We start from the raw sequence: 17,499 nt of genomic DNA, 5'->3' as shown, positions 1-17,499 counted from the left end.
TGTTCCCTGGTTTAAGTAGAGTTATCTAAGGTAATCCACTCTTGCCCTTACCAGGGATATTCCACTTTGTTCATAAGCACATAACATAACTCTAGTCCCCAGTGATTTCATTGTGAAATTAAAACCCAGACACTCATCCAGATGTCTTAGAAGATAAGGGCAGGCCTAATCCGTATGTCACAGAGGACTTGAGGAGCAGGAATTCACCTATACATCATCACGTTGTTATTAGCCTGGACCATGGCAAGCCCAACACAAACATTTTCCACAGGGCTTGCATTCAGGCTTGGCAGTGTTAAGAAAATACCCTCCAGCAATGTGTTATTTTAGGCTGAAACAAAAGTAGACATGAATGGCAAGAGGAACAGAGAAGTATTGTTTTTATTTTCAATGTGAACCCATAACTTGTGTTAAATGAAAATCTAACCAACTAAGATGTAAATACCACCGTGTTCAAATGAGCTATCAAATATCAACACATTTATTTTGTGATGGAGTACTGATGCTTGTCTTAGGCACTGTGGGAAGGGCAATTTAGATAGTAGAAACCAAAAGCTTTATCTGATTAAAACTGATATGATGATTGATTTTGACAGAGAGAAATCACTTCCATTGCAAAAAAGGCGGCAACAAAAGCATTGTGAATTTGTCATTAATATGAACAGTGGAACTGAAATTAGAAACAAAATGTGGGCCTGTGAAAGATGGAAATTTTGCCTCTATTTTTCACAGTTCTGTCACAGAAGTCACCCCCCAAAGCTGCCGTAATTGTTTTATAAAATCTGTGGAAAACTCTTAGGGTAGGGACTAGAACGCGCCTCTCCAGGAGGTGACATATCCTGCACAGCCGCCCATTTCTGTCTGTTCCTGCCTTCACTTTCTGCTTCTCCTTCTTGCCCTGGGAGCACTCCCAAAAGCGAGTAGAGAGATGTTACAGGATAATGACGAGGCCAAGTTTGTGATTAAAGCATTAAACTGGGAGTTAGGACTGGTTTGGATTCAGCTCCTGCCTGTGCCACAGATGTGCTGCATGGCCATGGCACGCTCAAATTCATCCCTGTGCCGAGAGCCAGCTAGAGGCTTGGACGCCATCTGATACTGAGAGACAAACAAGGCTTACCCACTGGTTGAACATTATACAAATATATTTAGAAAACTCTAATGGCATGTAAGCTTTGTGGTGTCCTTCAGCAGAGGGCTGAACTTCTTGTTTATAGTCAGTGCCTCAGTGCTCCCTCCCGCCAAGCAGGAAAACTGCAAGGTTAATCGCATTAACATTTGTGAAATACTACTGTAATGTAAGGGACACATAAGCGTATGCCTATTAGAAGGAAAGTGTACAGATTTCAAACGAGCTGCCCAGAGTTTATGCACTTACTGAATAGTCTGAGTCTCACAAGCATGAAAAAGTGCCCTGGAAAAATCTTCAGGAACAAAGAATAAGCTTTATTAACAAATTCTGAGGATTGGTTTTCTTCTTTTTTGTTGTTGTTGTTTGTTTTTTTTTTTTAATATGAATGTAAACAGTAAATTCATGCAATGGTACTTATGAAAATCAAGACTAGAAGAAAGAGATCCAGAAAAATGTCAGGACAGAGAAACACTTTTTAAAATGGAATGTGGGTTTGATTTTTGTGTTTTGGGAAGCGATCCAGGTTACCCTAACAGAAAGCAGAGACACATTTCAGCTGGGGTCTCTTTGTGCACAATGCAATGGCAAAGCAGTTCAAGACCAGTTCATCTGTGTGAAAATATGACCCTGTATGAGTCTGGAGGTCAATGAAACCACTGTTGATCTGCTCAGGGCATGCTGGTCACTGCTTTGGGGTCACTTTGATTTATGTGCTTGGATTTTCCACTTCCAGAAGAATAAAATATGGGTGACTGTCTCTTAGTTGACTCTCATTTGTTGTTGTAGGCATGCATTTTTCTCAGAAATATGCACTATATGAAAAAGTCTGATAAATTTAATGTGAGGATATAAAGTGACACTTTTATGGAAGATGAATGCATTCTCAGTCATAATTAGAAAAAAATGCTGAAAACCATGGCTTTTTTCTGGTTTCTTTTAAGCAATATACGAGCTTGCCAGCTCTCTCTGGTACTTAAATGTCACCTTATTGTGGTTTGAGTGTTTCACAGTTTTTATAGATTTACTTTTAAGATGCTTATGTGAAAGACGGAATTAATGGTAACACCATTTAATGGATGGGATAGTTGAGGCAGAGGCAGACTCAGTGGTAAGCTAAAAGAAATCTGTAACAAACCAGAAAGTTAATAATTATTTACTGCTCTAACTCCTCCTATCCAACTTCAAAAGTAAAATGAATGGAAGCTTTAAATTTGCTTTCTTAGTGTAAAAATTACAACTGCTTCTCTGCTGAGATGTCTTGGGAGTGTTGCCATAGGAGGTCACAACTCCACAGAAAATTTGAGGCACAATCTTGAGTATCTCTTGAAGTTTGGCAGGGACTTCCAGGCCTTCATAGTGACTTTGTGGACACCAGCTCTGACTTCCTGAGCATTTCACTGGCAGGAATTGGTACCAAATACCTCCTTCCTGCTGTGCAACTCAGCATGGCGAGAGAAGTGGAGATCCAGAGTCCTGCTGGAGGCATCAGGAGGCACAGCACACCCTGCCTCTGACACAAGGGAGATGGGACAAAACATTGTCTCAACTGACACCAAAAAAATTATTCCCTTGATCACTTCACATCATTAATTTCAGGGGAGTTAACACAGGGGGCATCTGAGTGAATATATCTGGATATTTTTTTTTTTCTGGTTTTCTTCTGTACTGCAAACCTCAACACTTCTGGCTCCTCTGTCACTTGTTGTTCCACTGGCGAAAACAGTCTTTCCCTGTAATAATTGTTATTCTAAATACTTCTATCAAGCAAGACTCCTTAATTTGTCCTACAGGGCTCTTTAACCCCTTCAAACTTTAAAAAAAACCACTATTAATGAAGGTCACTGCCACCTGCTTTGCATGTGACTGCTGACACCCAGCAGTTAGGAGCAGCCACCTATGAGGATGTGTAGCTTGGAGCTCAAGAACCGCTGGTCTCCCAGTGTATTGGAAAGTATGTTTTTATTAATGCTGACGAAATTTTGCCTTGGTCTTTCTCTACCCTCTGAATAAGTACATTTAAAATATATCTGTGCCTTGACTTGTTTCATCTCATGAGTGTTAGTTCAACTAATTTTGTGACTACAAGGGAAAATATGTGTTATCTATGGAGGATGGGAAGAACAGGGGTAAATACTGCAGAAGTGTAACATATTTCTTTGTTATTAATACCTTACTTCAGATGAGCTATTTAGTCAAGGTTGTATCTGTAGAAGTGTTCAGAAGGCATGAATGAGTGGTCGAAAAAATAGGAAAAGTCATTTTGTTCAGATATATACACACCAATTTCACTGATACTTCCATTATTCAACCTAAATATCAGTTTAGAAACAGAATTTGAACATGAGTGAACAAACAACACCTCTATGACTGTGCTGTAACTTCACCATTGTACTTCCAGTACCATTTGTTAGGGAGTTTTATAAAACCCTGAAACATTGGCTTTCGTACAGTCTATGAACAAAACATGGGGCTGGAGAGGCCACAATTGTGAAATGTTCAACATGCTTCTCGGTACTTGTTCCTTAGAATAACTGCTTCACAAGCTTGCTCCTTCAAGACATTCTTAAGGCTGTTTAATACCCTCTTAGTTGTCATTTCTGTCAGCACTCAGCACTGTGAAGAGTTGCTGAACTAAACCATATTAGCAGGTCTTTACAATTATTTGTAAATATTGGGATACTCAGAAGATTATTGCACTGGTACATTGCCTTTGGTGCCTGAGGGGAGCACGAATTATATCTTATCTGCAGGAATAGCACTGAGGAGCCAGACCATCGTATGAGATGCTGTGGTGCTCAACCCACTTCCAATCCCATCACTGGGATTGTCAGGGTACAATTTATATCAGTGAGCAGAATGGACATATCCTCTAACATTAGAGTTTCGCATGAATCTAATGCATGGGAAATGGATTTTTTTTCTTAAATGGATAAAAATATCTTCTCGTCTGAAACCTTAAACTGATGACATTTCAGAATTCCATTTGGATAGATGGAAAAACAGATGATCTGTGTTTTTTAAAACTCTTTCTGATAGCTGGTGCTTCTTGCCTACACAGTTTGTTGAAGTATTACTGACACAAAGCATTTCAAACTTTTGACCGTGTATCTGATTCCAGTAAGGTTTGACTATAATTGTCTGTATTTAACTAAGGGAAACTACTGTTTTCTGAAACTTATTAGTCCAGCATTGTCAGGACTGGAACCTGGAAGTTAGGTCCTAGAACTTCAAAGAAGTGGTCCAGTTTTCAAAAGCACTGAGCAACTTCTGCGTGCCATGGAAATTGTCTAGGGTTTAAAGCTCTGGGAAAAGGTCAGGCTGGTTGTTTTGTAACCTAAATTTAAGCTCCTATGTACTAAAAATGCCAAGGAAGAAATATCCCATATCATAAGCCAGTTCTTTAAAAAGAGACATACTTTTAACAACTGCTTAATTGAAAGCAAAGCTTATTTTCAATAGGATAGGAACATATTTATGCTTGTGGTTATGCTGTCTGTGTAATTTCCAATTTAAAAGGATGTAAATTATTGCATAAGTCTACTGCCCAATGAGCCACTTACACTGGTTCCTAGAGTAGAAAATAAAATTTGTTTCATTCTTTATAGCTATATATCTATTTGTCTATTGTCTGTCTGCTGCTGGGAGCTGCTGAGGGACCTGCTGGCATACCTTATGGATCTGGCAACAGGAAAGACTGACTGTCATGAAACACTCTCAGCTCTTCTGTGTCAGGGCACTGCAATGGGAGGCTGCAGGGAGCTTCCATCTGACCGTAACGTGAGAAACTCTCAATGCTGTGTGCGTTGCCTGCGACAGAGGCTTAAAACTAAGGGCATTATCTCACCAAAGAGCCTCAGCGATAGAGGCTGCACTCGAGACTGCAGCTCCTAATTCATTCCAGGCTGAGCATGAAGGCTTCCTACCCGTAACGGGAGTGAAACCCTGCCTCGCTTCTCCTTGGGGTTTTGCTGTGGCATTCGATGAAGGTGGATTTCATCACTGGATGGTGTATCCTGACATGGGCGTGGGAGAGTATGAGCTGAGCTGGAGCACTGAAACCATGAGAAGGGCAGCAACCTGGAGGATATCATGTGTGGTAGAGGGAGGGGGCACCTGGGAAGGAGTGGAGACAGAGGGAATCACTTCTCCATGCAAACGCTGCCTAAAAAGGGGTCTCTTGAGTGTCAAAAGTGTTTTAATATGTGAGCTTCAATTTTATCTCTGTATTTGCTTATGTTTGGGTTTGTTTATTTATGCTTTATCATGTGAAACATGGTAGAGGACGATGGTTTGTTCTCAGTTAGGGTAATTGCTGTTATAATACAGAATCAGAGTATAATTCATATTGGAAGGAGCCTCGGGAGATCCTGAGTCTTTTGGAGCAGAAAGGGACATCAGACCAGGTTGCTCAGGGCTCGATCCAGCAGGGCCATGGAAACCTCCACAGATGGGAACTTCACAGCCTCTTGGAGGACCCCGTGCCCTGCCTGGATGGCCCCGGGGGAAAAGTTTGTTCTAGTGGCAGCCCTGGGAAGAAGAGACAAGTCTTGACTGGGGATGCTGGCCACACGGCTGTCAGCCAGTGCTAATGCTCTTGAGTCCCTTTGCCTGATTCCGTCTGAGTCACCCCTGTTCAGCTGATGCAGTTACTGCCACAAGGCAAGTACTGACTGTATGACCATAATTCTCAGAAAGAGTGTATGCCTTTCATTTTTCTCTTCTTTTTCATTAAATTGTTATGAAGTCATTAAGATACAAGAATAAAATTTCTGTTGGGGTGGAGGTCCACAGGCATTGAGGTGCATTTTCAGAATCACACAAGCACAAGTTAGCTTTTCATTTTCATGTCTTACGTTCTGATTTCCCAGCGTGCTCACTTCTGTGCTATGTTAGAACAGCTGCACTTAGAGATCACCAAACCCTTTTTTCTTGAAAAGAAATGGAATAACACTGGCATTTTGACCAACATTTCCTCTCTCAATAAAAAACAGGTCTGCTGTTTTAAGGGGTCTGAGTAAACTACTACAAGCCAATAATAGCTGCTGTAATTTTGTAACTGGGGAAAATTTCACTCACTGAAGCACTATAACCCCTGTGAAATCAATGATGCTGCACCAGTGTAGAAAAAAGTTTGTCCCAGTGATTTTAAGACATCCAACACATGTCTCTGTGAAGGCTGGTGGCTGCCCTGGCTAGCTTTCTGAAGCAAGTTTCTGTCGCTTCCTGGCTCTCTTCAGGAAAGGAACTGTAATAAACAGCGCTGGTTCCTGAATGTTGTTCAAAGGAAATACATAGACTGATGTGCATTAAAAAAAAAAATAGCATTTTTGTTTTTAAATGAAAGGCAGAGAGACCAAGGCTGCTAATCCTAATGTTCTGACTGCTCTGCAGATTTTATTGCACAAGTTAAAGGTGTGTTTCTTTTCTCTTTGTGGTGCTGGTTGTCTTGGTAAGGAAACCGACACACAATTTGCCCCAGGTAAAGTTATAAATGGGGCATGTTTATTCAGAAATGCCCTCCTTCCAAGCAGAATGTACTTGCCTGGCCTATATTTACCCATAAGAAACTTTCCCGAAGTTTCTGAACCAGAAGGAGATGCGTTACCCCGAGGCCAGGACTGAAAAGCACCAGCCGTCCCGTGACTGCATGCAGGGAGCGTGATTTTGCACAGCTGGCCCAGGCCTGGCACTCGATCCCGTTGGGGTCATTTCTCACCAGGTCTACAGGGTACTTCCAGCCACGGTGGCATGGCTTTCACGTCCTGTTTAGTTTGTCAAGTTAGCCTGTTCAGGCTCTCTGTGTTTGATGTTTTCTACAAACTCCCTGGCTACTGGAGTCATATGGGAAGCTTAGTTATTACAAAAAGTTTTTAGGCTTTGTAGGGATAGAAAAAAGATTCTAAGCACGAATTTCAAATGCAAACTTCACAAACAAATAATAAAAAAAACCCCTTTACATTCATTGAGCTTTAACATCTCCTGGTTTTCTAGGGCATCATTTCTGACTTGTGACTATTTGAGGTCCGCAGCACTGCTGCTGACTCTCTGTGCATTCAGGCTGCATTTATGTTGCTTGGTTTGACATATTCCTGGGAGACTTATTTCCATTCTCTGTGCATTTAGCTACAACCTGGGCAAAGCAAGAGAATCTATTTTTCAATTCATATTTTTTCTTTCCCCTTACGTTAGCCTCAACCTTTCTGTCTTTTAGGATACTAATTTAGCTATTATTCTGAAAAACACATTCGCTGCTGAGTATAATTATTGGTGATAAGTTGTACAAATCACTGGATAAGTGTGTACAAATTGACACTGGATGGACTGGAAGGATTTTTTGATAGTAGCAGGTAAAATATTAGAAGGAAAGTTAGAACATGAAGTATTGAATCTGCATGACATTTTGTGAATGTTTACTTGGCACGTACTTTTTTTTTTAAGTGTTCCCCTGGTGTCACACATATGTTGCCTCCTCTTGAAAACAGAGGAGGAATTTAAAGCTTTCTGTGAATTTTAAAAACAAAAAAGTTTTTATTTATATCGTGAAAGACCTTGGTTAGAGCTGTGATGGAAAGTAACAGGTGACTGAGGTTGGCATCTGAAGGTCAATGCTGTTGGATCCTACTAGATGGTCATCAGTTTTGTCAGAGAACACAATTTTACCGACTTCTACTTAAACTTTTAATTTCTGGTTAATACAAAGATATGTACTGATTTCTGGATCTTGGCCAAAGACTCTGAAGTCTTGTAAATTATATTTTACAAGTTTTCTAAAAGAGAAAAGACAAGAACTCTTTTCTCCAACCAGGTAAATGTGTGACTATAGTGGTATTAGAAGGATCCTTGAAGTGTTTTCCTTCACATGCATAGAAGTCCCTGAAGTATAAGGCACCAAAGAACCACACCCAAGAAGATCTAAGGTAATTTTGTTGTTTGTGCTATGCTGGAATTTTTTTGTTTCATGAGTGTTTGTCTAATAGGGCATGGTTGAAATGACCCTCAAAATCTACCGTTAAAACTTGAAATGACACAAGCCTGAATCTTGCAAGCAAAAGAGCATTACCTTGGATTTATGTGCTTGAGTCTCTTGGCACAGACAGAATACCCAGAAAACAGAGTTTTAATCAGGAGAAATGCTCCCAAATTCTACAGGTGTGTTGCTGTAGACCACAGTCTGAACATGTCTCCCTTCTTTCCTACCCAACAGTAGACTCATATTGGAACACGTCCAGTGCTTTAATGAATTACAAACCTGTAAAATATTTCTTTCCCTCTGCCTGTGGTAACTGCTCTTTAACCTGGCAGTGAGACTGGGTACAAATCGGCACTTGAGACTGACTCATGGGGAAATATGCTGTGCGTGGAAACAGGGGCTGTGCCACGGAGCCGGTCCACTACACCTCAGCCACGTACCCGAATGTGATGCCAAAGGATAGAGAGAACCTCCATGGCCGTGCTTCATGCCAAGCACATGTGCGGGAGCTTCTTGCCAGAGCAGGTGGGCAAGAATAACCTCAGCCGGGAGTAGGGGAGAGGGCTCAGGGCAGGGTCAGGCAGGGAAAGGCATTCCCGGTGTTTCTGCTCCTGCACTGCACAGGGAGAGCGGTGCCAAACAACACATGCGTTGTTGGCATCTCCAGTTACTTCTGCTTCTGTAAGTCAGCAACCATTCCACCGAAGCCAATGGCACCTCATTAATGTTAAACTGATGTGAATAAAAGGCGACTGGGACATATATGTTTCCATACCGTTATACTACTGGGTCTGATTCTACTTTTGCTCACACCGGTTTGATATTGATACAGCTCCTCTGGCTTCCATGACATAAATCTGTATTTAACCTGGGTCAGCAAGATCTCAATCAGCTTAATTTACTTCAAAAATGTGTGCCTGGAGCTGTTGGGAAAGGATGGGTCTGTAAAAGAAGAACAGAAGATGGGAGGTAAGAATAGGAAAGGGATCAAGAAACAGCTCAAGGATGGAGCTTTATATTTCTTGTCCTTGTTTATCTACAGTTTGTTGCCTTTGTCAGTGAAAAATGGGAGAGATGAAAGAAGGGAATGTCTCTTGAGTTAGTGGTTGTCTTCAGGCTGAGTGAAGCCCTGGGGTAGAAGCATGTTAGTCCTCCCTCTTTCCCTCATTTCAGCTGTTCTATCTGTTGGGAAAAAAAACCCACCTTTTTTTTTTTTTTTCCAATACAAAATAGGAAAGAACTACAAGGAAACAGAGCAGATTATTTTTTCCAGTTTGCCTTAGGGTTTCCTGGAATTTTTGCTACTGTACATTTATTTAAAGTAACCCTATCTGTTTAAATACATGCTGATCTTTGATTGCTCTGAGATCAGAATCAGCCCCAAAGAATGCCTTTTGCTTGCAGTCATTTTTGTATTGTCAGTTCTTCCTCCTCGCCCCCCGCCACGCTGACCTCCATGGTATCAGGTGACAGTAGGATAAACTGCAACATATGTGGTCCTGGGCAGAAAGCAAGTTATGATCCAAACCGATACAGAAATTGTGATCTGTTGTCAGTCTCCTCAAGGATGACAAAGCAATCTGTTTCCAAATGAAGGTAGATGTAAGATAAATTCTTTGACTGCTATTATATTTTTCTTGGCATTAACCAAATGCTGTTACTGTTTTGTGGCTTTGTCACCACCAATTATGAACTAAAATAACATCATCTGCTGCAAAGTGCCATGATCCAAAACTCCTATGCCTCTTCGCAATGACATTGTGAATAAATAAAATCAACTCCAATGATTCATTAATACATGTTTAATAAGACTTCGCAAAGTTATGTCAGGCACTTAGAGGGGATGTTTGGAAATACAGGCTCAATCCTTCAGTGTCTAACCCAGATGAACTGCCTCCTTAATTTCGCTGAAACAATACATGCAGCTAAGGGTTTGCTACTGCTCTGGAAGGTTTTTTGTTGTGCGCGCTATTTAAATATTCTGTGCAATTATCATCATTATGTATCCAAAATGAAAACAAATCTTTTATAGTGAAACTTAGGATGTTATGCAATAAACTGAAATTCATTGTTTAATCCTCCAACCAAGCTGTTGCACAGCAAATGGAATTAATTAAGATTTTTTTGTTGGCTGTCTCAGTTTCACAATAAACATATTTTTATTTGAGCAATGTGTGTATATCATAAAAATATTTCAACGAAAAATAAATTCTTCAAATGGCCGAGCTTTGTTGTAAATCATACTGCATTTTTTTTTTTCTTAAATGTAATTTATATCAGTATCATTTGTTAGAACTGGTAAAATACTGAAAGCTTCTTAAAAAGCTAAAATTACTTACTTTTTTATTGTCTAGACTATATGTAAGCCATTGTTAATTAATACTGCCCTCTCTGATGGCTTTGCAACAGGCATAACTCAAACAAACCAATTATAAATGATTTTTCAACGTAAACTTTTACCAGCATAGCCTAAGGGCTTGCTCAACATAAAAGTACAATTTAGAAAACATAAGTTTTAACTAAGGTCAGGATACATCAGGCGATGATGGATGTACATGTAAAAACATCTGACTGCGGAATGACAACATTTTCTTCAAGACTAAGCAAAATGTTGGTGGCAGTGATAAGTAGAATGAAAAATAGCCTTGAATGAACTAGCCAGAACGTTTGGGTTTGGGGTCTGGGTTGCTGGTTTGGTTTTTTTTTGTTTGTTTGGGGTTTTTTTTGGTGTTGTTTTGGTTTTCTTCAGAGTTTTGCAAATCAGAGTTCCAGGGATGCTGCAAACAGTATAGTCTGAGTTTTAGACCTATCTTCTACAACAGGCCTATGAGAAAGTCAGACTTTTCAACATAATCTGCTCTCTTGGGTCTCAGGTAGAAATTAGTCTCCTTTCTTTCTTTTCCTAGCTGCTAGAGCAGAGCCCCTCCGCCGTGGGACTGCACTGCACGTCCTCCTCCTCCTGCACATGGTGTGGCACTGACTGCTGTTGGTGACACAGCTCATCTGGCTTAAGTTTCCAGCTACTGAATGGAAAATGTTATGGCCCTGCAATGCAAATCACTGATCTAGTAAACATCACAGGTTTAAGCTTGTTCACTGTTTTGGAGGGGTAAATTCTGGGGAGAAGATCTCTGTTTGAATAGGTGGTGGTTGACTGCTCCATGCTGTCTTCAAAACTATTCATCCTTATTGTCTGTCTTTCAGCAGTCTGAGTGAAGCTGGCACAAGCTTGCATCATGTGCTGTATCTAATTTGGTAGAAGCAGTCACATGTCCATAGTGTGATCTGTATCAGATTTGTACGGATGAGTCATCTGGTATCAATTCTTGTGCAGCAAAGGCTCCATAGCTGCAGACCCTCACGTGTTCCTGGAGCTCCCGCTCCCATCTTGTAACTCACTTACCACAGTTCTGCTGTAGCCCTGCTCCTCTGCCATCTCCCCGACTCACCCAACGCCTCTTCTGTAGCTCAGGAACGTCTTTCCCCAGACACATGTCACCTCATCCTGGACTCAACAGTCCACTAAGTCACACAAGCTTTGTAAACGATTCCTGAATCTCCCATGCTTTGCTGTAGAAAGCATAAGAAATCAGAGGTTGTCGATAGGTCCCTCCTTCTCCTTCGAGAAGTCCTTAACTTTGCCTCCTTTCACATGTGGTGTCTCCACAGCCTCTTGCAAAAAGGTTGGAGAAAATTGTTACTCATCAAGCCATTTCCTTCTTTTCTCAGCTGAAAACTGTTGTCCTGGTCATCAACACACCACCCGCTGTGACTGCGCCTGGCTCCTCCACCCACAAGACGCAATGAAAGACAGCCAAAGACATAACCATGGCTTCACAAAATGTGGATGGAAACCGTACATTGGAGCCGGGTCACCAGGTTATCAGCCAAGCTGTGACAGAAGGTTTGTCATTTTGTTGAAGTAAAAACTAATTTTGCTGATGACATAAAGGCTAATTAATTTTATTTTTAATAAAAACATTGCCTTCTTTTATATTTATTAGAATTCCAACCTTATTGACCAAGTAGTGTATGTATATAGTTGTTGGTGAAACCCAATGGATGGTACTGGGAAAAACAAAAAAATTACAGCTTAGTTGAATTAGAAACATTTATAACTTCTGCTATCATACTTATTTATTCTCTCTTCTTGTGAGCGAAGTTGTTCCACTGAAGTGGTCTTCCCTCTTTTTTCTCGTCATCTATAATTATGTTGAAGGGATTAATAACCATACATTTTATCCAGCATCTCTGTTTGATGATAGGGCATTGTTTAATGAGAGCACAATCAGTGTCCTGGCTCTCCTTGGGAGAGCCAAGGCAGTGCTCACAGTGGAAATCACTGAAAATAAACATGTGGGAGCTTAAGCGTTCTTTAATAACCCCTTCTGCTTGTTTGGTTAGTGTTTTTGATGATTTTTGTCCATTGTGCCTGCCTCTGCTGCTGTAGAAGCATGGTTATTTATGGTGCCAGAGGAGGTTATGATCTCTTTATATAAACTAGGGGACAGAGATAGAATATAGTAAATTCTGAGTCATAGTAAGCATTTTAGTTTTGCAGCTCTAACGCCAAAACCAAACATCCACAAACAAGAAGCATAAGGTGGATATTTTTCTCCCCAAGTTTTAAATCATTTAGAAATAACTGTTGATATCATTAGTGTTAACTATTTGATCAAGAATTAGCCATTAGATTGTAATAGAATTAGGATACTGATTAGGATACTGATGCACCAAGTACCTAGAAAAGCTATGGATTTGTTACATAGGCACGCTTTGTCCTGTCTGTAGCTTTTATTTCTACTTAGGTATTTAGATTATATTTGCTAATGGCAAGATGATGTTACAAAATGGTACTGCCTGTGTGTGTTGGAAACAATTACTCGATTATTTGCTTCTCAGAGGTGCCATGGGTTGATGTACTTGTACGGAGCTTGGGACCGTATGTGCTTGATCTGAAACAAAGGGTTTAAAAAAGTCTCAGCTGGGTAAGATGCATACTGCTTGCAGCATTGCAGTCCTTGAGTGTTATGACTTTTGCAGTGTTCACGAAGTTTTTTAGTGAGCACTTGGCTGCCTTTTGTCCCCCAGCAGTGCCTTGGACTGCTTGCCCTGCCAGGTAACATGGGCAGTTTCTGTGAGACCTCTGGGAAGGGCTCAGCCTCATCGCAGCAGAGAGCACTAGCTCAGAACCCACTTTTCCTGTTCTCTCCCCAACAGGAATCTGCAGAAGCTTTGCTTTGCGGTGTGCGATGGCTGCGGCATTTCCTGCGCCGCAGCTCAGCTGGGGCAGGGCAGGGAGGGAAAGTGATAATCCTCTTCGTGCCAGCATTTAGCACCTAGCTGGCAGCGCGCCCTGTGCGCGCCGGGGGATTAGCACAGGGGACAGGGCTATGCTGCCGGGAAACTTTGCCATCAGTGAAGTGAAATGTCACTATAAATTAGGAGAGAGCGTGAGAGTGCCTGTTGACGTACTCAGACAAATCCTCAGAGCTCGACTGATGCTCAGGGTACCAACACTTGTCCCAGGTGCTGGGCCAAGGCTCTGGAGCACCAGAAAGTACCACAGAATTAGTGCTTCAATACGCAGTGCCTCATCGCATGGCCATGGCACAGCGACAGGCTGCTCTCAGCTGATTTTCAGGGGACTTGGACTCCAGTCCTAACTCTGGCAGTGAATACACTGCCCGGTGTCAGCCTGCTCTTGGGTGGCATCCTCTCCTGTAAATGCCTTGGTGAAGGACACTGCACAATGTTCCCCAGACCTTATTAAGGAGGGAAGCAGTTTTCCCTCAGACCTTCTTCAGATAACCAGCACATTATCGGGCAGCCTGGAATGCACTCTGTCCTTTTGCATTATGTAAGTGATTCAGATTTTTGCATAATATATTTAATTTGTAACTTATGTATGTGGTAATTTGGGAGATGTTTGAGTGGGACATTTCCTTTTTTTGTTACTGCTAGTGCTTGAAATGATGAACATTTATTCTTTCTCAAGTGAACTACATGGGGAAGGGTAGCCAAGAGCTCAGGCTGTGGGCGGTGGGACTGCGGGAGCCAGCAGTATGTTCAACAAAAGTATACATTAATGTGGAAAACAAGGGAGGGATTTTTTTCCTTTTCTGCACCCGCTTTATTTTTCAATGACAGAAGCCGACTTTCATAGAATCATAGAATCGTCAAGGTTGGAAAAGACCCTTAAGATCATCGAGTCCAACCGACTTTGAAAGATAAGAGTAGTATTTTTTGAACAGATGCCCTTTTCCCTTCAAAACCTTAATGTTACAGGTGGGTCAGTTTAGCTGGCTATTTTACATGCTTCCACAGGACCTGCTGGGGAGGGAGAATGGTCTGAGATTAGTTTTGCCCCTGCCTTTCCAGCAAGAGCAAAGAGCTCCTGCTCTCCTTACCTCCTGTGTTTTAGGGCATTTTTTTATACACCATTATTTATAATTTCTCTAATATTTTTATTTATTATATTATATATTTTATTTATTATCTAAGTAAATTAATCTACTAGCTAAAATTATTATCTAATTTTATTTATTATATTCCCTACTTTAATGTATATTATTTTGTACTTATAATTTTTTTTCCTTTTTTTTCAGATGGTTGGAGACTGTGAAAATATGAAGAAACGCCAAGAAACAAGTATCTAGGGCAGCCCACAGGAGTCATTAGTCCATCACTGATCTCATGCTCTTTTAACAAGACTTGCCGATTCAAGGGTAGCCTAGAAGAGTTAGCCTAGATGTTGCTCCTCATGCCTACACACACACACAAGTGCCTGTGCACACATGCACACAGATGCATAATGGTGCCTGAAGTCCAGAAAGCCCGACAATGTCTGGAGGCTGGAAACAGGACCTAACCATCACCTACCCCAGCACCGTCCTTGTTGTGCAATGGTAGTTCATTACATCAGCACACTTTTAGTCTGCCAATACCAACCCACATCTCCTCAGGCCCTGCTATCCTGGCAGCCTCTTGTCTTCCTCTCTACTTGGTCATCTGTGCTGGTTTGGTACTTTAACCCCACTTTTCACCTGCTCCGCATCAGTGGTACTTGCACAACATCTGCTCCAAGATGCCTTGTAAGGAAATGCCCTGCAAATCGCCGTGTGGTTTGCAGAATGAATTCCCTAATGACACTCTCATTAATAGTTCTTGCTGCCAAATGCTGTTTGCTTTTACCTTCAGAACTGTCTGCATTAATAATGAGTACCTCCACTTGGAAATTATTTACATGAAGTATTGTGCCACAGACAGCAGCTCCGGGCTGGGTGAGAGGGAGACCCTGCAATGAATTCATGGAGCAGCTCAGCTGCTGCGAACGCTGGGATATCCCATCAGCAGTGCACCCCTATCCAAGTGTGAGGCTGCATGACAAAGAGATTACGGCAGAGTTTCCCAGCAGCACTATTGCTTCCCTCCCGTAATCCAGGCACGTTAGGGGTTTGTCTTCAGGACAAACTAAGTGCAAATTGATGTTATCAATACATTTGGGTCCAGGAGGAGATCTAACAGGTTTTTCATCTGTTAGGAGATATATCTCTCTGGATGTTATGCAGAGGGGGCACATGGGAGGACATGATGACACTAGGCAAGACCAGTAGCAAAAGCAAATGCCAGACAACAATTCTCTCTGCAGGATGCTTCTATGGAGAGCTGCAAATTTCCATACCCTCCTGGCTGCCCTGCCTGAGACAGTAAGTGCTCGAGTACTTCACAGCAAAAAAGTCCTGGGAAAAGCAGAACTATTTCTTGTGATAAAGGCTGGCTGCGCAGTTCGGGAAGATGAGCTTGTCAGGGATGCTGCTGCACTCAGGCTGAACCTGTGGGAAGTGTGCCTGTTCCTAATAAATGTTGTGTGTATTTATGTGGCAGTCATTGTGCTTTGCAAGGAGGGAGTCACAGAAATAATTAGTTAAGAGCGTGAGGTTTTTTGGCACAGATTCCCTTTCTCAAGTAGCTGTGATGTTCATATATAAGAAAAATTGATTTGGCATCTAGACAGGATTTCAGCACGCTCATGGTTATGGAAATCAGCTATGGGCATGAAGGAAATCTGTATATTGATTCATAAACTGACTTGATGACTTGTTCATGCTTTAATGTTTTCATGGGCTTTTACCCAAAATAAAAATGTCAGTAGGTACCACTTGACTGTGCTACAGCACCATCTAAAATGGTGGGAAGAATGCAGGGAAGAAAAGGGATTTCCTATTAGACAGAAGCCTTTACTGTCTGTGCTAATTAATTTTTTCCTTAAAGGAGAGGTTTTTTTGTCATTGCCTTTGCTTATTGTGTTAAACGTGCACCTATATAACACCCACAGAAAAATGGTTTCCTATGAAAGACCCCCAGTTTCATGAACATTTTTTCTTTTGCAAGAGCTCAGGAAAGCCAATCTTCCTTCTACTCACACAACCGTATGCCGATACTGCTAGAACTGCCATGACTGCGTGTATGTGATAGTGTGAGAATCACTTGATGCTGGTATCATGTAGTAGGGCAAAAGCCAGCATGACTTGCTGACTCTTTTTTTTTGGTCAGACTGGTTAGGGGGTGTTTAGTCAGCATCAGCACCAATCCAAGACTGCCTTGCGAAAAACACCCACTAATACACTGACTCCTCATGAACATGTTTCTTAGCAGGTTTAAAATCTCAATCCCTGAATAATACCTCCGCCTGCCTCGTGGTTTTCTTTGGAGACCTTCCAGCTCTGACCAATCTTGACCCTATTTGACTTAAAGTATGCAGGCTCGAAATGGAGGCAGTATGGCTGCTGGCCATTATTAAAATGAACGGAAACTATGTCATGTATAATTTCATCTAAGATCCAGTGTGATAACAATATGCGACCAAATGCTGATCTCATTTGCAACAGTATGCTTCCGTTGTGACTTCAGAAGAAATCAATGGGTGTAATGTAAGATGAGTCACAACGCATACACTGTGCCATAGCAGAGCAGAATTTTCTCCATAAATAATGTCTCTTTTGGCAAGAGACAGGAAAAGAAATCCTGAAAATCTATACTATATTGAACTGCACAGTTCAGGAAAGAGGCCTTATACATAACAGTACATTTTTGAATGTGTAGGTTGTTCCTTGTGGACTAAATCTTCCCTTAAGATGGTTACTCACTTTCACAAAATTTCTGCAGGTCTTTTCCACGATTGGGGTGCAGGATTAAAAGATCTCTGGGACCTTGTCTGAAACTACTGTGTTTGGACACCACCTTACATACTGAAAGCACTCGTGGAGAAACCAGGGAGGTGTCTCATGATGTCGCAAGGTGGACTGCTAGAAACATGGAGAAATTTTCATATCCTCAGAAAGAGACAAGAAGGCCATTTTGTCATTTAGTCGTTGGCTTCTTGCTGCTTATTAAA

At 41.4% G+C, this 17,499-nt stretch overlaps 1 long non-coding RNA gene across 1 annotated transcript in view; it reads left to right on the top strand.

Annotated features, from left to right (window-relative positions):
- The window catches only part of LOC148051006 (uncharacterized), a 67,758-nt gene extending 52,904 nt beyond the window's left edge, over positions 1–14,854 (top strand). Inside the window, exons 3-4 of the long non-coding RNA XR_015700796.1 lie at positions 11,832–12,006; positions 14,711–14,854. This is a non-coding gene — a long non-coding RNA (uncharacterized LOC148051006). The remainder of the gene's footprint in view (positions 1–11,831; positions 12,007–14,710) is intronic.
- The last annotated feature ends 2,645 nt before the right edge of the window (positions 14,855–17,499 follow it).

Source organism: Nipponia nippon, unplaced genomic scaffold, assembly GCF_047370975.1.
Source record: "Nipponia nippon isolate SJK-2023a ecotype South Korea unplaced genomic scaffold, ASM4737097v1 scaffold_7, whole genome shotgun sequence".
NCBI classification, from domain to species: Eukaryota; Metazoa; Chordata; class Aves; order Pelecaniformes; family Threskiornithidae; genus Nipponia; species Nipponia nippon.
The sequence above is the reverse complement of the archived record's forward strand: the minus strand, read 5'-3'. Positions and strand labels throughout refer to the sequence as shown.